Source organism: Bison bison, unplaced genomic scaffold (genome assembly GCF_000754665.1).
Source record: "Bison bison bison isolate TAMUID 2011002044 unplaced genomic scaffold, Bison_UMD1.0 scf7180017864110, whole genome shotgun sequence".
NCBI classification, from domain to species: Eukaryota; Metazoa; Chordata; class Mammalia; order Artiodactyla; family Bovidae; genus Bison; species Bison bison.
Genome location: NW_011494682.1, coordinates 2,421,994 through 2,446,957, shown reverse-complemented (window position 1 = coordinate 2,446,957; position 24,964 = coordinate 2,421,994). Strand labels below are relative to the sequence as shown.

The 24,964-nt window shown below is 37.8% G+C and overlaps 1 long non-coding RNA gene across 2 annotated transcripts in view; it reads right to left on the bottom strand.

The window, feature by feature from the left end:
* The window catches only part of LOC104987974, a 73,089-nt gene that overhangs the window by 19,471 nt on the left and 28,654 nt on the right, over window positions 1-24,964 (bottom strand). For both annotated transcript variants that reach the window (XR_825190.1, XR_825189.1), the window contains exon 2: window positions 20,372-20,451. This is a non-coding gene — a long non-coding RNA (uncharacterized LOC104987974). The remainder of the gene's footprint in view (window positions 1-20,371; window positions 20,452-24,964) is intronic.

The following is a 24,964-nucleotide window of genomic DNA, read 5'->3' as shown; positions in this document are numbered from 1 at the left end:
ACAATCTCTTTAACAAGTGGTGCTGGGAAAACTGGTCAACCACTTGTAAAATAATGAAACTAGAACACTTTCTAACACCATACACAATAATAAACTCAAAATGGATTAAAGATCTAAACATAAGACCAGAAACTATAAAACTCTTAGAGGAGAACATAGGCAAAACACTCTCCGACATATATCATAGCAGGATCCTCTATGACCCACCTCCCAGAATATTGGAAATAAAAGCAAAAATAAACAAATGGGATCTAATTAAAATTAAAAGCTTCTGCACAACAAAAGAAACTATAAGTAAGGTGAAAAGACAGCCTTCAGAATGGGAGAAAATAATAGCAAATGAAGCAACTGACAAACAACTAATCTCAAAAATATACAAGCAACTCCTACAGCTCAATTACAGAAAAATAAATGATCCAATCAAAAAATGGGCCAAAGAACTAAATAGACATTTCTCCAAAGAAGACATACAGATGGCTAACAAACACATGAAAAGATGCTCAACATCACTCATTATCAGAGAAATGCAAATCAAAACTACAATGAGGTACCATCTCATGCCAATCAGAATGGCTGCAATCCAAAAGTCTACAAGCAATAAATGCTGGAGAGGATGTGGAGAAAAGGGAACCCTCTTACACTGTTGGTGGGAATGCAAACTAGTACAGCCACTATGGAAAACAGTGTGGAGATTCCTTAAAAAACTGGAAATAGAACTGTCATACGACCCAGCAATCCCACTGCTGGGCATACACACTGAGGAAACCAGAACTGAAAGAGACATGTGTACCCCAATGTTCATCACAGCACTGTTTATAATAGCCAGGACATGGAAGCAACCTAGATGTCCATCAGCAGATGAATGGATAAGAAAGCAGTGGTACATATACACAATGGAGTATTACTCAGCCATTAAAAAGAATACATTTGGATCAGTTCTAATGAGGTGAATGAAACTGGAGCCTATTATACAGAGTGAAGTAAGCCAGAAAGAAAAACACCAATACAGTATACTAACGCATACATATGGAATTTAGAAAGATGGTAACGACAACCCCGTATGTGAGATAGCAAAAGAGACACAGATGTCTTTTGGACTCTGTGTGTGTGTGGGGGGGGGTTATGATTTGGGAGAATGGCATTAAAACATGTATAATATCACATAAGAAATGAATCGCCAGTCCAGGTTCGATGCAGGATACAAGAAGCTTGGGGCTGGTGCACTGGGATGATCCAGAGGGATGGTATGGGGAGGGAGGTGGGAGGGGGGTTCAGGATGGGGAACACGTGTACACCCGTGGTGGATGCATGTTGATATATGGCAAAACCAATACAATATTGTAAAGTAAAAAAATAAATAATAATAAAAATAAAGACACAAATGAACTTATTTACTAGACAGAAATAGACTCACATGAAAAACAAACTTATGGTTACTGAAGGGGATAATGGGGGGGGAATAAATTAGGAGTTTTGGATTAACATATATACACTACTCTATATAAAATAGATAAACAACAAGGACCTACTGTATAGCACAAGGAACTATACTCAAAAGCTTGTAATAACTTATAATGGAAAAGAATCTGAAAAAGTATGTATCTATAGATAAAAAATATATAGATAAATATAAATAGCTGAATCACTTTGCTGTACACATGAAACTAACACAACATTATAAATTAACCATACTTCAATTTTTTAATTAATAAAATAAAAAGCTTTAAAGTACCCACTCTTTAAACTTTTGCTCCACACACCTAAAAGGTAAAATTTAATCAGATTTAAATTTATAACCCAGATTGCTGCTAAGTCACTTCAGTCGTGTCTGACTCTGTGCGACCCCGTAGACGGCAGCCCACCAGGCTCCCCCATCCCTGGGATTCTCCAGGCAAGAACACTGGAGTGGGTTGCCATTTCCTTCTCCAATGCATGAAAGTGAAAAGTGAAAGTGAAGTCGCTCAGTCCTGTCCGACTCTTAGCGACCTCTGGACTGCAGCCTACAAGGCTCCTCCGTCCATGGGATTTTCCAGGCAAGAGTACTGGAGTGGGGTGCCATTGCCTTCTCCATAACCCAGATTACTGCAGTTCATTCAGAGTGGGATAGAATGGGAAGGATTAATATGAACCACAGTAGAGCACCCACATAGAAATGTTATGAATAGGCTCAACAAGTTTTCCTTATATTAGAGTCAGCCCCATCAGTAAGGAATAAACCTAAATATACAACCACAAAATATATTCCATGTTATGTTTTCCAGGTGGTTAAAATTTTACTGGTGGCTAAAGATTTATTAGCCACAACATTTCAGATTTGCAGAGCTGAATAACATATTATGAATTGTTATGGTTTTCAAAGCCAAACGAAAGAAAATTAAGATTCAACTTTCCAAAAGTGAATATTTTATCATTAGTGTCATGTGATACTAATTAAAAGTGTGTATCAAAGATTTCCTAGGTAATTCTCTGTCAAAAAAAATTCCCTCTGTAAAATATATTAATATGATGATTAAGGTACATAAAAGTGCTCTGTGAACTCCAAACTACTGTAGAAATTAATTTTGTTTATGTTCAGTATGCTTCAAACCAATTAGAATTACCTGTCCTTTCAGCCTCACATCTTCTCCGTATTCTTCCTCACTGTACTTTAATTATTAGTGTAGGTATATGATTGCCAGCTAAACCATCAAGATCAGATGTCCTTCTGGGCATCTCTTGGGGATGCTACTCTTGGGGAAACCTGAAAACTTCCCAAGGCTATAGGTAAACAGATGGACTTAAGGGCTCAGTTTCCACTTTGACCTCCCACATGTGGACTTGACTAAAACAGATCTGCCTGAGAACATGTTCTTTTCTTCCTCTCCTTTCATTGTCACTCTTTTCCCACATTGCAGAAGAAAACCCATGTCTCATCTATCACTGATCTCACTGTGGAAGATTGCTCTGTTATAGAAAACCTTCAAGACACAAAACAAAGAATTTCAAATACTGGAGCTGGTGCTGAGAATGACAGTGGCCTTTTACAATTCAGGTAGTTTCCTGTTCTCAGCTTTCAATAAAATTAAATAAGGACCTATTGGAACATGACTTTGATCATGAAAACGTTTTGATGGTAGAAACTAAAACTACAAAATTTTAAGTGCTTAATTATTAATTCATTTTAAAATATCATTAACATGTAAATTACATGTTAATACAAATAACATCCTTTTTAAATTAAAAATAACTTTTTAATTTGATGAGAATGCTCAATTTAATTAACAACATTTAGTGAGAAGAATGGTTTTATCTTTGTACTCTCTTTCATGTCTGACTTAACAAGAGATATTAGGATTCTCTTATCTGCTTCTGCATTCAATCTTCATCTGTCACAATATCACATATGAAGCTGCTGGAAAATTCTACTACATACTCTTCATAGGATGAGAATGAAAAAGAAAAATAAAATCTTCATATTATTATAAAAATAATTTTACCTCACTGACCTGTCAGAACAATCTCAGGAACCCCCAAGAATCCTCATCAAATTTTGAGAATAACTTTGGATGATGTTGCATTCATATTTTTAATCCTCTCCCTGGTTATATATTAAAAATGGTGCCACATGTGCATGACTTTACACACAGACATTCTCATTGCTTATTTTACTGATAGTTTGTGCCCTACAAAAACAATAACTCTGTTAAAAAAAATCAATTTTGTTCAATTCCCACCAAAAAAGAAAAAAGCTATGATACATGTATAGTTGTATGTGCTGTAATATCAAATATATTCCTAGCAGAAAAGAGCTTCCCTTTTTAAAGGAGGCATTGGTGAAAACTGAAACCTCTGCTTCTGATTTTACTATCTGGTTGGTAGAATTTTACACAGACTAGCTTCTGGCTTCAACCATTACAGATCTTTTCCTCTTTCATCACTCCTACTTCTGCTGCCAAGCACCATAAGGCACGTTCATATGGCAATGCCAACTTTCACCTTTCACTTTGGTGTCCCTACACTTGGTACATTGAGACAGTGGTGCGTAGGAGTATTCCCGAAGACATTTCTCAAATGAAACAACCGGAGCAACTTATTCACAAGCTACATACATATACCCTACTGAATCCAAATTCAGTGTCTCCACAATTAAACCTTTCTGAAGCAGATCTCAAAAACACCTGTGATTATCCCAACGCCACTGACACAACATATGTATGGTGAAAGAAAAGTCAGCATGGAGAGAAACAGATGTCTTCACTGGTTACGGCTTAAATATGTTACATTTGCAAGAGCTACAAACATATGACCCCATGAACACACTGCTAGCATCCTCGTAGGCCCCTGAAAGGAGCCTGAAGTGAAAGGCATTGTAGCTTAAACTTAAATTTAATTAGCTTTATGATTAATCTGTCTTTGCCTCACTACTTTTCTCAGTTGTGTTTGCTCTTCCTTCCCCTATATTGTGTATTATTTTTTGCAGTAATCCTATTTATGTCCTTACTAGAAAGCAAAAAGTTCATAATATCACCTCCCTTGTTCTAGGTGACAAGTTCTGCTTGGAGTACAAAGCAAAGGGAAACATATATACTGAGCATTCTATGTAAGAAATGCAAAATATTTTTGGAAAATTGAACTCTAATTTACTCATGGTAAGGTAAATGGACACCAAAATCCAGAGAGAAGTGCCCTCCAATAGAAATACAACATGAATCACATATGTAATTTAAAATTTTCTGGTAGCCACATGAAAAAGATTAAAAGAAGAAGGTGAAGTTAATTTTAATAATATATTTTATTTAACCCAATATGTATATAGCCTGACATACCTACAATCAAAAAATTAATGATGTATCTTGCTTTTTTTTTGGTTACTAAATCTTTAGAATTAGATATGTATTTCCATTAGCATCTCAATTTTAACTAGCCACTTTTCAAGTGCTTAAAAATCACATTTGGCTAGTGGCTACCATATTGAACAATGCAGTTCTAAATATAATGGAAGAAGAAGGACAGAGTTAAAAGTAACACCCCTATTGAACAACAGTGAATCTAAAGCTTGGTATAAGTAACATTTCCAATGTCACCTAGGAGCTACCATTTGGTAGAGACAAGATTGGAACATGGGTTTGCATTACAAGTTATAAAGTTAAAAGAAACTTTTCTAAATTACCAAAAATAAAAATCAAATTTAATCAAAAGTGTTAGAGAAAAGACAAGATCATAAAGTGATAATATAAAATCATGATGATATGAAGCAAGAGAAAAGAATCTAGACACTGACCTTATACCTTTCACAAAAGTTAAGTCAAAATGGCTCATAGACCTAAATGTAAAATGCAAAAATAAAAATTCCTAGAATATACAAAAGAATACCACCTAGATGAGTTTAGATTTAGTGATGACTAAATATAATATCAAAAGTACTCTCCTTGAAATAAAAAGCAGTAAGAAAGACTTTCATTAAAGTTAAATTGTTCTGCTCTGTCAAAGCTAGAGTTAAGAGAGTAAAATGACAAGATACAGACTAGGAGAAAATCTCAGCAAAATGTATATCTGATAAAGGACTGGTCTCCAAAATGTACAAAGAATTCATAAAATCAACAATAAGAAAATAACCCATATTTTTGATAAGTCAAAAGATCTAAACCAACATTCCCCCCCCCCAAAAAAAGCATAAAGATGGCAGTTGTTTGGAATATGGGCAAAAATACTCAATCTCTTATGCCAGCATGAAATTGCAAACTCAGAAACAATGAAATGTTGAACATGTAAACCTGCACACTGGTAAAAGTAATTGCTGCTAAGAATGTGGAGCAACAGAAATTCTCATCCATTGCTGGTAGAAGTGCAAAATGGCATAACCACTTTGGAAGACAGTTTGGCAGTTCCTTACAAAACTTAAAATACTTTAGCCATGTAATCCGGCAGTTGCACTCCTTAGTATTTACTCAAATGAGTTGAAAATATATACATTCACATAAGAATCTGCATGCAAATGTCTACAGCAGCTTTACTCATAATTACCAAAGTTGGAAGCAAACAAGATGTTCTTCAATACATGAATGGATAACCAAACTGTGGTACAACATACAACAACATAATTAATATTCTGCTATCAAGTCACAGAAAGTCAGGAAATAGTCTTAAACGCATCAGTTCAGTTCAGTCGCTCAGTAGTGTCCGACTCTCTGCGACCCCATGAATCACAGCACATACTGCTAAGCAAAAGAAGCCAATCTGCAGAGGATATGCACAGCACAATTCCAGCTGGACATTTCTGAAAAGGCAAAACTGTGGTGACAATAACATGATCAGTGACTGCCACATTTTTGGGAGGAGGGAGGAACAGAGGAAGCACGGGAGGTTTTTAGGGCCATGAAACTGTTGTGTATGAAACTGAGGGTGGGTACACATCATCATTTGTCAAGACCGATATTATATACAACATAAAGGATAACCCGTAATGTAACTGTGCGGTTTAGTTAACAAAAATGTATCATTATTGGATCATCAATTGTAACAAATAAACCACACTAATGCAAACTGTTAACAATGAAATTAACTGTGGGGGAGAGAAAAAGGGATAAAAGGGAACTTTCTGTACTTTTACGCTCAATTTTTCTGTAAACCTAAACCTGATATTTTAAGTTTATTAAATTTTAAATATATCCCCCAAATTACTGGCTAGTATTTTAAAATATTAGCCCACAATATTTGCAAATTGGTAGTTTGCTAGAACGGAGAAGGCAATGGCACCCTACTCCAATACTCTTGCCTGGAAAATCCCATGGACGGAGGAGCCTGGTGGGCTGCTGTCTATGGGGTCGCACAGAGTCGGACACGACTCAGCGAGTTCACTTTCACTTTTCACTTTCATGCACTGGAGAAGGCAATGGCAACCCACTCCAGTGTTCTTGCCTGGAGAATCCCAGGGACGGGGGAGCCTGGTGAGTGGCCGTCTATGGGGTCGCACAGAGTCGGATACGCCTGAAGCGACTTAGCAGCAGCAGCAGCAGTTTGCTAGAAATGACTGAGATAGAAAATATCGCCCCCTAGTGGCTCTGAGAAAGAAAAACTACACGTGTAATGAACCAGCTAGAGCCAAGGAAAAGTCAGCAACAGCCCCTTTTGTGGGAAAAGGTAATTCCAAAAACAAATTAAGTCTGAAATATGATGGCCATCCATAAATCCAAGTAATAGTTCAAGTAGTCAGGAAGAAGGGTGACTAAGGACAATTTAAGAAAAATCAATACCACGGGAGTGACTCTGAACGAAGGAAACCAAATTCTATAAATCCTTCAACTGGCTAAGTATCCCTAGGGTAGGAAAACCTCTGCCGATGGGGAAGAACGTCATACTAAAAGGGCCATAAAAATGCATGCCTGCGAAACAACTAAGCCCTTGTGCCACAACTTTTGAGCCAGTGCTCTAGAGCCCTGGAGCCGCAATTACTGAAGAACGCATGCCCTAGAGCCTGTGCTCCACAAGAGAAGCCCGGCAATGAGAAGCATGCACAGAACTAGAGGGCAGCCCCCACTCACTACAACTAGAGAAAAAAGCCCTCGCAGCAACAAAGACCAAGCACAGCCGAAAAATTAACTAATTTAAAAAGTAAAATTATTTTTTTAATGCAGGCCTATCCTCCTAGTAAAATATTTAGTGTTGCTGCTGCTGCTAAGTTGCTTCAGTCGTGTCCAACTCTGTGCGACCCCATAGACGGCCACCCACCAGGCTCCCCCGTCCCTGGGATTCTCCAGGCAAGAACACTGGAGTGGGTTGCCATTGCCTTCTCCAGTGCATGAAAGTGAAAAGTGAAAGTGAACTCGCTCAGTCGTGTCCGACTCTTCGAGACTCCATGGACTGCAGCCTACCAGGCTCCTCCGTTCATGGGATTTTCCAGGCAAGAGTACTGGAGTAGGGTGCCATTGCCTTCTCCGAAAATATTGGCAGATCAGACCAAAAGACATCTAATCTAAGAGGTAAGAAGCCACATTCAGGAAACTCAAGGAGACTAAGAAAAAACAAACAGAATTTTTAATTAATAATATAATTAAAACTTTACATTTGTTAAACTAAAACAGGTAACTATATACCAACATGAAATAGGTTCCAATAGATTTTAGATCAACACATAGAACAAATAATTGCAACAATTTTTCACTTTAGAGTAAAATTTAAAAGAACAACTAATTTGAATTAAACTTCCTTTACCTTTAAACTTCAAGAAGACATTACATATAAGAACATCTCAAGTAGTATACTTATATCCCTTATACAATCTACTAAATATTTTTAGAATCCAAAGATCCTACCATTTCAGTGTCCCTATGTAACTGAAAATACAACAATTTGAGAAGTCATAGACTAGAAGTCCTGGAAGGAAAATAGCACATATATGACCACTTTTGGAAGGAATGATGCTAAAGCTGAAACCCCAGGACTTTGGCCACCTCATGCGAAGAGTTGACTCATTGGAAAAGACTGATGCTGGAAGGGATTGGGGGCAGGAGGAGAAAGGGATGACAGAGGATGAGATGGCTGGATGGCATCACTGACTCGATGGACGTGAGTCTCGGTGAACTCCAGGAGTTGGTGATGGACAGGGAGGCCTGGTGTGCTGCGATTCATGGGGTCACAAAGAGTCGGACACGACTGAGCGACTGAACTGAACTGAACTGAACTGATGACCACTTTTGTTCACATAAACACATTGCCCTCCTACTGCCACCCAGGTAGTTTCCACTGGCATTGTGGACATACTTATGTTGCAAATTGCATCTTCAGTGTTTTGAATGCAACTTCCTGGATGCCAATACATATTGCTAAGGATGTTTACAGTCACCTTACATTCTAAACTTGGACCTATGAGTTCATGAGTTCTTTCTCCAGCTGTATCTAATCTGCTGCTATACTGATCCATTGGTTCATCTTAATTTTATTTACATTGTCACTTTCAGAATTTCTATTTGGCTATTTTTGAAATCTGCTACATTATATTATTTAGTTTCCTGTTCCCTGTCAAAGTTTTCAAGCTTTGCTTTTATCTCTTTGCATATAGTCTTAGTTTTTTCAAAGCAATGTATAATTCAATCCCTGGTTGGGGAACTAAAATCCTGCAAGCTGCACAGCAGGATTAATTAATTAATTTTTTTAAAATAAAAAGCAAAGCACATTATCATACCAGCTCTACAAAAAAATACACACTATTCTTTGGAGCTGGTGGAGTTTGTCAGCCAGTCACCAGCTGATTATCATGACTCTGTTTTTTAAAGTAGAAGCAAATGAAAAAAAAAAAAGTTTAATTTTTTATAATTATAAATTATAAGAAAATTTATAAGAAAGAAAATTAGTCACTCAAACTCCATCATTCATATTTTATGAACATTAACACTTTGATAAATACTTTCCAGTCACTTTTTTCTGTGAACATTTTATGTATTTTTTGACAAAGTTGTTTATTCTGCAGCAGTATATACTGTCATGTAACATATTTTTTCCACTTAACTATTATATATACCATAAGTATTTTCTGCTGTAATTTCGCTAAAACAATTTCAGTCTCTAAATTATCTTCTATTTTATCAATTAGTCATAATTTATACAACCAATTCCCTAATATTTGAAAGGGATTTTATACAGTAAGAAATCTTTAATGATCTCTGTTGATCTGTCTATGTGAGAAGTGAGGCTGCAACTTCATGGCAAATAGATGGGGAAAAAATGGAAACAGTGACAGACTTTATTTTATTGGGCTACAAAATCACTGAGGACAGTGACTGCAGCCATGAAATTAACAGACGCTTGCTCCTTGGAAGAAAAGCTACGACAAACCTAGACAGCATATTAAAAAGCAGAGACATCACTTTGCCAACAAAGGTCCATATGGTCAAAGCTATGGTTTTTCCAGTAGTCATGTATGGATGTGAGAGTTGGACCATAAAGAAGGCTGAGCGCCAAAAAACTAATGCTTTCAAACTGTGGTACTAGAGAAGACTCTTGAGAATCCTTGGACAGCAAGGAGATCAAATCAATCAATCCTAAAGGAAATCAATCCTGAATATTCATTGGAAGGACTAATGCTGAAGTGTCAGTACTTTGGCCACCTGATGCGAAGAGTCGACTCATTGGAAAAAACACTGATGCTGGGAAAGATTGAAAGCAAGAGGAGAAGGGGATGACAGAGGATGAGATGGTTGGATGGCATTGCCAATTCAATGGACATGAGTTTGAGCAAACTTCGGGAGATAGTGAAGGACAGGGAAGCCTGGCATGCTGCAGGCCATGGGTTGCAGAGTTGGACACAAATGAGCGACTGAACAACAACAAATCATGGGGAGATTCTTTTTTTCCTTCTCCCTACCTGAAAATGAGTGTCAATGAGATGATTTGGTATGTTTTCTTTCATCCCTCCCATCATAGTGACATGGATACCAAGGGTAAGAGATACCAAGGTAAGCATTCAGTAGAGAAGAAAAAGTAAGTATAGGAAGGGAAGAGAGATTTTCTTGGGATAATACAAAATGTAAGACCAGTTAAAAGGTGGTGCATCTTGGCAGTGTCGAAGATATGAACTTGCTGGTAGACACTCCACCCATGAGATGAGACCCACCTCAATGAACCGCATCCAGTGGAGAATGAACTGGCTTTTGAAATCTGGTACAAGAAAGAGTGGAGCCCTAGATTAAAGGCATCTAGAGGCCGTGGAAAAGATTTAAGTCCCAAGAGAAGGCTTGGGTTTTTTTTCCTACAAAATATAAAGTAATATAGAAGTATAAGCTGTTACTTCCATGAGAGATGAAGGGTCTGTCATCTGTGAATAACTAATGAGGATAACTGAATCCTTGGTACCTGTGGAGTTGTGTGGGTTGAAGGACTTGTCTTTGCCCTGAAAAACTGCTCTGTACATTCTGTGGGCACTGTGTATGCTTGATCAGCTGACGTATGATTGCTTAATAATGTAGTGCTTTCCTCATCCTCCTCCACTCCAAGGGATACAGTTGTGGGGTTACAATGAGGGGAAAATCCATGTACTATAATAACTGTAGACATATTTGTTTAATCACTGTTCAAGTCAGACTTTGTGTCAGCAAGCTTCTCACGGTTAATTGTCAATCATTTAACTCCTCCACACCCCGTCTGTCCCACACACTGTAATTGTAGTCTGATTTGCTTTTCAAAGTAATGTCTCACCAGGCTAATTGAAGCTAGCTGCAGTAACACAGTCTCCAGAAACTTGCTTAGAAAAGCTTTCCCTCATGCCAAGCAAGTGGCTACTAGATGAGTCTGCTGAGAGTTCTGAGCTTGCATTCTCATATCTGATTAAATCTTGGTCTCTGAACCACTATAATAAAATGCACATTTAATTTTTGCTTGATGTTCACAAGTTATTCTAAGTGCTTTAAAGAAGCCAAACTGGGGACATACTGTAGGACATAGTACACACAACATACTCAAAATGAAATCATCTTCCCTCATGTTCCTCTTCTTGCATCCTCTGTTTTTATCAGTAGTCCCACCATATTCCACATCACCAAAGTTCATAATCATCATAACACTATACACTTCCCTCTTCTCCTGCCCATTACATCCAATCAGATGCCAATCCTCTCCATGGCTACTTTTCAATTCCCTTGTAAAATTGTAAAAAAGATTTAATGAAAGTATATATTTAGAAAATAATTGGCAAATTCTTAAGCATATTTTAAGAATGCAATAAAGACAGGTGTTATTATTATTATCATAAGTATTACCCTGAGTATGACCCTGTTTTCTGACCTGTAAAGACAAGATAAGACTCTTGAGAGTCCCTTAGACAGTAAGGAGATCAAACAAGTCAATCCTAAAGGAAATCAACCCTGAATATTCACTGGAGGACTGATGCTGAAGCTGAAGCTTCAATACTTTGGCCACCTAATGGGAAGAGCCAACTCATTCGAAAAGACCCCAGCGCTGGTAAAGATTGAGATCAGGAGGAGAAGGGGGTGACAGAGGATGAGATGGTTGGATGGCATGATCGACTCAATGAACATGAGTTTGAGAAAACTTCAAGAGACAGTGAAGGACAGGGAAGCCTGGCATGCTGCAGTCCAAGGGGTCGCAAAGAATTGGACACGATGGAGTGACTGAACAACAGCAGCAAGGACAAGAGAATTTGACTCTCCACTTTCACTTTTGGAGAGCGTAAGAAAGTTCCAGGAAGGTAGAAAAGAGTACCAGCAATAACTGGCTCTGTATCCTTAGAACTTAATGAATGTCCCAGAGTCTGTATTTTGAAATCCCAATACAAGGCTGCTGATAATAAGTAGCCTATCTCATAAGGTTGGTGAGCTTGAGATGAAATATAAATTTAAAACTCCTTTGCAAGATATAAAGTAATATACAAACACATACTGTTATTTCCATCCTCTTTTTTAATTACAAAGTGAAAATAACAGGCTGGGAAACTTGATGACCGAGATTTTAAAACTCTACTGATTGTGAAGAGAAGGTTCAGAACTGTCTATGATTCTGTATAATATGTAATTTTCATCTCACGTGAGCAATGCTTTGCAGAAAGACCTGACAGTGAAGGAGTGGCTCTGTAGAGCCAATACTTTTATATTCTGGAATGAAATGGTCACTCTTTACAAAAGGAAAACCTAACTTCATTTTTTTTTTTTTTTAATTTCTTCTTTTTCATGAAGCTGGTTAGGATTGCAGTCCTATGCTGAGGACTGAATCAAGATAAAGAGGCATAGTTAAACTTTTTCCTTTGTAGTATAAAAAGGTTGTTTCAGCCTTTTTATCAAATTATGTTTTCTCATAACTGGATTGAAGTTATAAATTTTGAGGAAGAATACCATAGAGGTGAACATGCCCATCCTGAGGAAGTAAATGGTGTCAATATGTTTTATGTGATACTTAAGTGGTACCTGCTAGATTTTTCCACTATAAAATTTACTGTTTCTCTTTGGACAAAATAAGCATTAGGGGGGAGATAATTTTTGGCTATGCAAATATTTTGTTTCTCCTTAAAGCTCTGACCAAAATTTTAACATTCATCTGTGGATCTTGCCTGCAAAAATGATTCCGACGGCATTCTAATGATAGTTTTCTATTTCCCTCATTCCTTCTACATTTATTAATTGGAATTCTTATGTAAGGAAAAGTTGTCCCCCTCTCCCCAAAATAAACTTTATTTGCTTTGTCACCAAAAACAATCACTTTCCAACTCTTTGCATGATTTATCATCCAAATATCCTGACTTCCTTACAGAGTTATAAAGGGAACTGAATAAGATAGAACATGTACAGGGTAAGCACTCAATGAATATACATCCCATTCCTTCCACTGCTGCTGCTAAGTCGCTTCAGTCGTGTCCAACTCCCTGCGACCCCATAGATGGCAGCCCACCAGGCTCCCCTGTCCCTGGGATTCTCCAGGCAAGAACACTGGAGTGGGTTGCCATTTCCTTCTCCAATGCAGGAAAGTGAAAAGTGAAAGTGAACTCGCTCAGTCGTGTCTGACTCTAGCGACCCCATGGACTGCAGCCTACCAGGTTCCTCCGTCCATGGGATTTTCCAGGCAAGAGTACTGGAGTGGGTTGCCATTGCCTTTGCATGATTTATGATCCAAATGTCCTGACTTCCTTACAGAGTTATAAAGGGAACTGAATAAGATAGAACACATACAGGGTAAGCACTCAATGAATATACATCCCATTCCTTCCACTACCCACTGTCTAATATCCAGATGAGTCCCATGTCTGAGCCCTATAGTTAGCATTCAATCAACCATAATCATTGAAACTTCTTGTCATTAGTTAATTTTGCATACATGTGACTACACCAAATAGATTGTAATGCCCCCAAGATGAGCAAACAGACTTCCTATGGTTACATGGATTCACAGCATTGGTACAGTGTACTATACAGAGACAGTCAGAAAATGTACTGAGTGAATGAATGGATATTTGATAAATGCTAAGAAAAGAGATATATATGCTAAGAGTCCTAAATAAGGATCAGTTTAAATGTTTTCCTGTGTTCAAACTATTCTCCCCTTATCACCCTTTCATGTCACTTGCTTCTAGATAGATTTAAACTTCAACGTCATTAGATCTCTTTTTCATAGTTCATTCATGTTCCTGTTAAAATCCATCAGGTTTTTTGTATCTTCAAAACAACTCAGAAAATAGCCCTAATTTTAAAACAGGCAAAGGATGGAAACGGACAATTCAAAAAGAGCCAAAAATGCACAATAAACATTTGGAAGAGAAAGTTTAAATTTAAAAGTTGAACCTCTGCAAGTTCAAACTTTAAGGAATGTTCAAAACACCAGAGGATCTTGTTAAAATTTAGATCCTGATTCAATGAGGCAAAGAAAGGATCAGACAGAGTCTGCATTTCTCATAATCTCCAAGCGATGACTATGTTGCTGAGCTTGAGGGCCACACTTCGGGCACTCAGACAAACTGTAACCATAATGATGAGGGCTGAAAACAGCTGTGTGCTGTATGTAACTCATTCTGCTGTAGATCAGTACAACCTTTTGGAAAGTAGTTTGTCTTTTTAAGGTAGATTTTATTGAATAGATAAAATTGTGATTTTAAGAGTAATTAATGAAACATTATGTGTTAAAAATATAACAGGAAAATGCTTACCATATAATGCCAATTGTTTTAGTTTTACTAAGGTATAGTTGACATATAAAATTGCAAGATAATTAAAATGTATGTTGTGGTGACTTGGTAGACATATATATTATGAAACGATTTCTCCCTCTAGTTAATTAACACATCCTTGGTCTTGTTCTTTTTTTTTTTTTTTAAGAAAACTTAAGTTCTACTCTCTTAGCAAATTTCAGTTATACATAGTCTTATCAACGACAGTTATCATCCTATACTTTAGATCCTCAGACTTTATTCATCTTATAATTAAAAGTTTGTACTCTTTTTTCTAGCCTCTCCCCCTGTCCCCCAACAGCCCCCAGCCCCTGACAACAACTTCTGTACTCTATGAGTCTGACTTATTTTTAAGATTCTACATATAAGTGACACCATGCAGTATTTCTTTCTCTGAGTTATTTTACTTAGCATAATGCTCTCGAATTCCATCTATGTTGACACAAATGGCAAAATTTCCTCCTTTCTAATGATTTAATAGCATTTTACCACACATTATATACACAATAATATGTGTATGTGTGTGTGTGTATATATATATATATATATTGCATGTATACACATGTATCTTCTTTATCTTTCTGTTAATGGATAACATAATGTTAAATTTAAAAACAATGCAAATTATACAAATAGTATAAGTTCAATTATTGATCAAATCAAAAATTTAATTATTTAGTGCCTATATGTGCCAAGCACTATTCTAATAGGTGCTTGGAATAATTTAGTAAGTAATGCCAAAATCCCTTTCCTTGAATTACTTACACCCTATATATCATGCATTTAAAAACAAAAATAGATACAGTCAAATGTGAGTCAAAGTTAGTTCTGAGCAGTCTTTATTTTCTTCTTTAAACATTTTGGTTGCTCCATGTTTCAAAGTTATATAAAAAGAGATATTTTCTTCATAAATATTATCAACATGGTATCAAGATTAGTTAACATTCTGCAAGTAGCATTTTCTAGAAAGACTTAAGCCGTCTTGGCAATTTCAAATATATCTGTTTCTTTTGGGCTAGAAATATCTTTCTGATGCTGGAAAGATTGAAAGTGAAAGTGAAGTCGTGTCCGACTCTTTGCCACCCCGTGGACTGTAGCCCACCAGACTCCCTTGTCCATGGGATTCTCCATGCAAGAATGCTGGAGTGGGTTGCCATTTTCTTCTCCAGGGGATCTTCCGGATCCAGGGATCGAACCCAGGTCTCCCACATTGCGGGCGGACGCTTTAACCTGGATGACAGAGGATGAGACGGTTGGATGGCATCAAACTGAATGGACATGAATTTGAGCAAGCTCCAGCAGATGGTAAAGGACAGGGAAGACTGGCATGCTGCTGTCCATGGGGTCCACAAGAGACGGACACGAGACTGAGCGACTGAACCGATGCTCCTTTCCCTAAATTGCTCCCTAATCCGGTGGTGGATCTTGGACTCCCTCTGCTGGCCAGACAGCATCAACAGAAGACTGTGGTGGTGGTGCTGGTGGTTTAGTCGCTAAATCCTGCTGGACTCTTACAACCCCCATGGACTGTACGTAGTTCACCAGGTTCCTCTGTCCATGGGTTTCTCCAGGCAAGAATACTGGAGTGGGTTGCCATACCTTTCTTCAGGGGATCTTCCCAATCCAGGAATCAAACCCAGGTTTCCTGCACTGCAGGCAGATTCTTTACCAACTGAGTTAAGAGGGAAGATACAACCAAAGACTGAATTGAGAATAAATCTGGAAAATCACAGAGCACAACTACCCTCCACAGCCTTCCCTCATTCATTCAATCAAAAGACACTTACTGAACGCCTGCTTGTATTAGATATGATCCTTGGTGCTAGAAATAAAAATAAATAAGATACAATCTCAGTCCTTGAAATTGTCCTATACTTTTCACCAGGAAATTATCCAGCCCCAGAAGATTTTATGAGCCTGGGACTCAAGAAAAAAGTCTGCTCTGCCTAGACAGGATGACTGGTATGTATTATGCTGGACTATGAAAATAACATGTTTCTGTGAAAATCAGGGACACCTTTCTACAATACCCTCTGAAGTGAAGTGTTAGTCACTCAGTGGTGTCCAACTCTTTGAGAACACATGGACTGTAGTCTACCAGATTCCTCTGTCCTGTCCTTGGGATTCTCTAGGCAAGAATACTAGAGTGAGCTGCCATTTCCTTCTCCAGGGGTTCTTCCCAATCCAGGGACTGAACCCAGGTCTCCAGCATTATAGGCAGATTCTTTACCAACTGAGCCACCAGGGAAGCTCTGGAAGATACTAACATATTTAAGCTTCAAATTGCCCAAAACTGAGACAGTCGGCATAAAAGAAGAGATCTGGACATTAAAAGATACAAGTAACACAAAACCATGAGAAGTTTGGGATAAAAATGTGGTCAGCTGCCCTAAGAAAAAATCAGATATGTGCTTGATTCTTTCCTAACTTTGGACATGATTTAAAGATTTACACTGCTGCAAGGCTGTGAAACTTCACAAAACAAAAATTCCAGAGATGCTCCATTCTTACCCTTTTCATTACATGACCAGTAGCTACCTGTTTGATGTGGAAAGCAGGAGTGATATTAAAGGAATGACATTCCTGAAATGAATATTCCCTACAACTGATGTTTCAACCACAAATAGCCATGGTGACAGCTGGAATTTGAACTCTGCTTAAACGTCTCCTAGTAAGCTGATTCCCTGATGGCTCAGATGGTAAAGAATCTGCCTGCAATGCAGGAAACCCAGGTTCAACTCTTGGGTCAAGAAGATCCCCTGGAGAAGAGAATGGCAAGCTCCTCCAGTATTACTGCATGGAGAATTCCACGTACAGAGGAGCCTGGAGGGCTATAGTCCATGGGGTCACAAAGACTTGGACACTACTGAGCAGCTAACACTTGTACTTTCACAATAAATTGATACAACTTGCAAACTCACTGTCTTTTTATCAAGCATTTTGATCCTTTTGAGCTATGATAGTATAAAAATATGAAAAACTACAGAGGCGTGAATTTTAAAGTAAGTTAAGACATTAGAACATTCCAATGCTTCTCAAGACTTTTTGAATAAAATCTGTAGGCTTTGGTTTAAAAGTCTCTACTAATTGGCTCTATCCAAAAGAAGGCCTGCACACTCTCCTTCAAATCACTCTAATGCATTAGTTTCGCAGTAACTTAACTTAGCCTAAGCCTTTTTTATTTTGTAGCATAATGCTCTTTGCAACCCTATGGACTGTACCCGCCACGCTCTCTGTCCATGGGATTTTCCAGGCAAGAATACTGGAGTGGCTTGCCAGTCCCTTCTCCAGGGGATCTTCCCAACTCAGGGATCAAAAGTGCATCTCCTGCTTTGCAGGTGAATTCTTTACCATCTGAATCACCAGGGAAGCCCTTGTATGTTAATACATTCAGAATATGTTAGGCTTTCACACCTTCCTTTTCATTACAGAAAGAGTATACTGTGCTTTTGCTCAAACTTTTCCAAGAGTTGTTAACCACTGGGAAAATTCAAGTTCCTAAGGGCAAGCACCATTCCTGGCCTTTGAGCTAATGGCCCACACTTGTACCATCTGCATTTGTAGTTGAATTTTGGCAGTCTTTTAAAGTGAAGATTGAGATACCATTAATGTTAATCGAGATACATGAAATGCACAGATACCACCACATTTTATGAATAACTCTATTATTCAAATGGGAATAACAGATTCTTATTATCTATATTATGAAAATTAAAATTTGAAGTTTCTTTAAATTGCTAATCTATGCCTCAACATGTGGTTATAAGACAGAATTTGTGTATTGAACTATTCTATCTCGTCTCTGTCCCACGCAATGCAGGGAATTATTTTGACACACACTTGTAAATAAGGAAAGTGAAAGTGTTAGTCATTCAGTCGTGTCCAACTCTTTGTGACCCCATGGACTGTAGCCTGCCAGGTTCCTCTGTCCATGGGTTTCTCCAGGCAAGAATACTGGAGTGGGTTGCCATTCTCTTCTCCAGGGGATCTCCCAACCCAGGGATGGAACCTGGGTCCTGCATTGCAGGCATATTCTTTACCACCTGTACTACGAGCCTTCTTTTCAACCTTATTCCCCAGAGGTCTGCCACAAAACTTTGCTATTATCCCCTGAATTGCTCTTTCTTTTTTCAATAGTTCTCCAATTTCCTGTTGACTGTCAAAGCACATGGTCTCTGCGGTCCCTTAGTAAATTCAAGACCGAATGTATGCCTCCATATGCGGTTTTAAGACAGAATTTGTTTATTGAACTATTCTGTCTCGCCTCTGTCCTATGCAACGCAGGGAATTATTTGACACACACTTGTAAATAAGGTACAGCTCATTTGCAAGAAAATCATACTTCCTCATTTTCTCACTTCAACAATCTGTAATTTGTCTTGACTTGTTTTCCCTACTGCAATTAAGGTTACTTCCCTCTTTCTCTTATCATATAGACAGGTCCAGTCTGTCATCACTTATCGTAAAACTAGTTTTTATTCTAGTGTCTACTGTACCGCTGCTCTTTCATTTTCCTCTACATCTTGCTCAACATGGCTTTTAATTTTGTTTCTTCTAAAGTCATCATCATGACAAGTAGGTACAAACATCTGACTTCTTCATTTTGGCTTATTCTGTAGTCATACTCAAGCATTATATATTGAAATGCACACTGCTTATTATATTTTTCCTTCTCCTTTAAATTATAGTAAGGATATTATATGTATGAATACTTAATGTAATTCAGTTTTTAAACTATGTGTTCATGAAGGTTACAGAAAGAATTTAATTTCAGGAAATGAAACATTTCTTTAAGAAGAGGGCTTCAGGTCTGAGGAGGATAAAAAATGGACACTATTTGCCACCTCCACCCTCAGACACCTTGTTCCTCCTCTCTGCCCTGTGGCTCTGTTTTAGAAGGCTCATTCAGGGAGTTTCGCAATTAGATTTTTTTTTTTAATGTGTTTATTTGGCTGCACTGGGTTAGTTGCAGCACTCGGGATCTTTGATCTTCATTGCAGCATGCGGAATATTTGGTTGAGTCATGTGGCACCTAGTTTCCTAATCAGGAATCAAACTCAGGCCCCTTGCACCGAGAGCTCGGATTCTTAGCCACTGGACCAACAGGGAAGTCCCATAATTAGATTTTTGAAACTACTCCTGCCTCTGAAGGCCTCTTCTGTGTTCGATGGCTCTTATTTATTTACTATAAGTAGTTGAAATTTAATCTCCTACTGCCTTGAACTACCATTGCTAATCTTAAATGTGTGTGCATTATTGCCTCACCAAATGGAATGCAAGCTTCTAGAAAACAAAATCATTTACCAGACTATATCCTCTAACACTAAACTTTGCACAAAGTTAGAATTCAGTAAATTCTGGCTGAGTCAATAAACCAACTTCTAAACGTTATTTGATAGCATAGTTCTCAGCACATCTCACTTGTCAGACCAAACTTTAATTAGTTCTTTATATATCTGACTCTCTCACAATTGTTGGAGAGGAAAGGGACTCTGATTATTCACCCTTGTAACCTCAGCATCAGAATCCACTGACTAGTTCATAGAAGTTGCCCTGTGAGTGTTTATGAATGACCAGATGGATGCATTTAATTAAATCCATGAGGAGGATTCTGTTGTAACTATATATTAACTAGAAGCAATTTAATAGAAATGAGTGTAATTAAAGTCACTGCAACAGAGAAAATCCTGGAATGGAGGTCCCAAAATTCTATCTTCACATTCACATTACCATTTTGTTGTGAATTCAGGTGTCATTTTCAGTTCTTTTTCTTGCAGAAGTTTTCTCACAAGGTAATTATTAAAGGAGAGCTGAAAGAAAATACAGGTTAAAAAAAAAAGATGAAGCCCATTTCAATGTTAGAAAGCCTTTCTCCCCCTTGAAAAGTAGGAGGAATTACATTTTGTAGACCTCTTGTAAGACTAAATTTCATAGACTTGGACATAATTCTAAATGTCTAACCAAGTTTATTTTAGTTCATTTTACCACATATCCATTACCACAGAATCAGCATGCCCTATATTTTAAATGTATGGAATGTATCATTCTGTCTTAATAATGAAAGAATTCACATTGATTGTAGAAATTTGAAAGGACAGATATTTTCAAAATTTAAATCATCCATTTTCCTAACAAAAATGATCAGTGTTTCTGTGTATTTCCTTTCAGTCTTTTTCCTATGTATCTATGTGTCTACAGTTCTACAGAATTAGGATCATATAATGTAATCATGTGTTTTTTCCAATGTTAAATTACAGTAATGGTTTAAAAAAAAAAAAAAGAAACCTATACAGGGGTCCTTTCAGTGTCAGGACTCTTTACTCTCTTAAAAATTCTTAAAGACTCCAAATTTTTTCAACATTTAATTTATTAACTATTTTGAAATAACAATAACAAACCAAAAGTACATGTTAACAGAAATTAAAATATTATATGAAAAATTACTATATTTCTCAAAACAAAAATTTTAGTAAGAAATAAGGACATTGTTTTTACATATTTGTAAGTATCTTTTAATGTCTGACTTCACAAAAGAAAGGTGGAGTCTCTGATCTATTTTTGTATTCACTCTTTTATATCATACATACAACGTGTAGCCTCTGGAAAACTCTACCATGCACTTGCGAGAGAAGAGAATGAGAGTGAACAGAGCAAGTATAACATGTTCAGTTCAGTTCAGTTCAGTCGCTCAGTCATGTCTGACTCTTTTCGACCCCATGAATCGCAGCATGCCAGGCCTCCCTGTCCATCACCAACTCCCAGAGTTCACTCAGACTCACATCCATCGAGTCAGTGATGCCATCCAGTCATCTCATCCTCTGTCATCCCTTTCTCCTCCTGCCCCCAATCCCTCCCAGCATCAGAGTTTTTTCCAATGAGTCAACTCTTCGCATGAGGTGGCCAAAGTACTGGAGTTTCAACTTTAGCATCATTCCTTCCAAAGAAATCCCAGGGCTGATCTCCTTCAGAATGGACTGGTTGGATCTCCTTGCAGTCCAAGGGACTCTCAAGAGTCTTCTCCAACACCACAGTTCAAAAGCATGAATTCTTCGGCACTCAGCCTTCTTCACAGTCCAACTCTCACATCCATACCCCGGGATACCCCAGGGTCCCCAGGATCCCTAAAATGATCCTGGGACCCTGGGGTATCCCCAGACCACACTTTGAGAATATGTGGTCCTGTGAACTGGATGTGGATAAGAAAATGTGAACAGGCCTCTCCCTCCAGCACAGACTCTACTCCAGGAACTCCACATTGGCCATCCTGTTCCTGGAAGACCCTAGAATGCCAGTCTTGGCTTGGTCACATCACAGTCTTGGGGGATAATAATTTGCACATGTACCACTGCACTTCTGGTCCCCTCACCACCACCACGATGGCTCAGGGAATGATCATAGTCTCAGGTGGGCTAGAGCTTGTAACCAGAAATACCAAAGAAAGTAATATATTATTTTGTACAATAAAAATTTAAAATAAAATATTCTCTTGAAAAATATTAACAGCAATTTTTCAGCTAAAAATAAAAAATTAAGTACCATCCTTAGAAAAAGGCAAATCACAAACACCGACAGTATCTAGCCAACCATCACCCACTGAACAAGCTCTTTCCAGTGAATTTTCCAAATTCTGAGTCATTTGTAAGGCCATCTCTGATGTGGGAGAGATGCAGGAGGTAGTGGCTAAACAACTCCATGTATCCCAGGTCCAGTGATAAATCCACTCTTTCATTAGCTATGAGCCAGACTAACTTAGTCTTTTGCCACCTAACATCTATGCTAACAAAGAATTATGTGATTATGATTTTGTTTTTGACATAGATATTCTATGGGGTAATATTAGAATCCTTATGAATAATCTGACCAGACAGAGCTCTGCTGCTTGTTATAAATTAATTTTTAAAAGTCTGGTTTTAACTTTAATATTGCCATTGAGTCAAGAAACTTATACTAAGTAGGCCAAGAAAGGTATCTGACAGTCATAAACCTTCTGGGAGTTTCAAAATGCCTGCCAAACCGACATCTCCTTCTAGAAATTTCCTCAATCATGCTTTACAACTTTTACTCTACCTCCTTGGATTCAACTGATTAGGTAAGGGATGGGTACTTTTTCTGGCCAACAGTCTATGAGATGCCCTGACTCAAAGTTCCACCCAGTTCAGATCTCCTATATGGAATGATGACTAGTTAAATCAGTCAGGTTCTTTCTCTTAGGAAATTTAAACTGGAGACATAGGAAGAAGCAATTAGTGAATCTAGTTAACTGGATCGTACAAAGCAGTACAGAGAACAGTTGTGTCTCTGTAAGAAGTCACAACTAACAGAAGAGAAAGCTGCAGTGCCTGCCGTGTTGTGAAGCTGCTGCCAGACACCAGAGGAATTACAAGATGCTGGATGACATCCCATCTCCAAGAGGCCTGAAAATGCATCTGTTCCTATTTTGCTTCCATGTATTAAGAAGCATAATTTGTTCTTACAACTTAGAGCAAGCCACATTATATTGTAAGCTTAACGAGAGAGTGGAAAGTGAATTTAGCCAAAGTCACCATGCATGTGGTGAAAAGGTTTAGAGCAGGCATCAATAGCCAAAATACTTTCCCAAGCAAGACAGGTAACATACATGAGTGAAACCAGACAGATGTAAGAAAAGTAAGGAGGGATGCTTGCCCTGTTAAAGGAAACAACTGCACTTTAACAATTGGTCACGGTTACCATTCAGAAAGACAGTTTGCTAGAACTTAAGTTTTAAATGGCATAATGTATGTTAAGTGTTTACTATATGCACAGAATATGACAAGAGCTCATTAATATTCATTATTATTGTTGTACCATTTACAATAATTGTTAGCAGTTATTTATAAGATACATATATATATGACATATATTTATAGAATATATATATCTATAGGCTGTATATTGTCACCCTGCTTATTTAACTTATATGCAAAGTATACCACATGAAATGCCAGGTCGGATGAATAAGTGGGAATAAAGACTGCTGGAAGAAATATTAACAAGCTCAGATATATACATGATACCACTCTAATGGCAGAAAGCAAAGAGAAACTAAAGAGCCTCTTGAAAGGGTGAAAGAGGAGAGTAAAAAAGCTGGCTTGTAACTCAACATTCAAAAAACCAAGATTGTGGCATCCAGTCCCATCACTTCATGGCAAATAGATGGGGAAAAAGTGGAAACAGTGACAGATTCTATTTTCTTGGGCTTCAACATCACTGTGGATGGTGACAGCAGCCATGAAATTAAAAGACGCTTGCTCCTTGGAAAGAAAGCTATGACAAACCTAGACAGCATTTTAAAAAGCAGAGATATCAGTTTGCTGACAAAGGTCCATATGGTCAAAGCTATGGTCATTACAGTAGTCATGTATGGATGTGAGACTTGAACTATAAGGAAGACTAAGTGCCAAAGAATTGATGCTTTTGAACTGTGGTGCTGGAGAAGACTCTTGAGAGTCACTTGAACAGCAAGGAGACCAAACCAGTCAATCCTAAAAGAAATCAATCCTGAATATTCATTGGAAGGACTGATACTGAAGCTGAAACTCCAATATTTTGACCATCTGATGGGAAGAGTTGACTCATTGGAAAAGACCTTAAAGCTAGGAAAAATTGAGAGCAGAAGGAAAGAGGGGTTGCAGAGGATGACATGATTGGATAGCATCACAACTCATTGGACATGAGTTTGAGCAAACTCCAGGAGACAGTGAAGGACAGGAAAGCCCGGCGTGATGCAGTCCATGGGGTTGCACAGTCAGACACAACTTAGCAACTGAACAACAATCTATAGGAATCATCTGAAGAAATGAACCTGCTTGGCAAATTTACATTTTCTAATTATTTAATATATAGTTATCTTTTAAAATTTTTTATCATATTCTTTAAAATGCTTCTCCAATTTTAATTGGTCTTTTAAATGAATCGTGAAAACCCAAAATTTAAAGTACGCTGACTCTACTGGTTTACTTTCTGTTGATTCATTTCCTTAGTTTTTGGAGGAAATACAGTCTACCATTTCTCGTGTTTTCTAGCCTATATTTTCTCTGGTAATTACCTCCATAGACACCTTTCAGACATTACCTATCAGGCAGAAATGTGGATTGAAAATAATGTGATTTTTTTCCAAATGGCTTTAGGCCTTTAATCAGAGACTGCCAGTTCTGTCCAGTTCTTCCAAAATAAATCAGTAAATTTTTCTTGCCTTTGGGTAAAGTGATGAAATTTAGCCTAGAAATGAGCTAGGCTCATAGTATCTCAAAAGAAGATACTATTTAAAAAAGCAGCAAGGTGACACAACACAGACACTTTGCA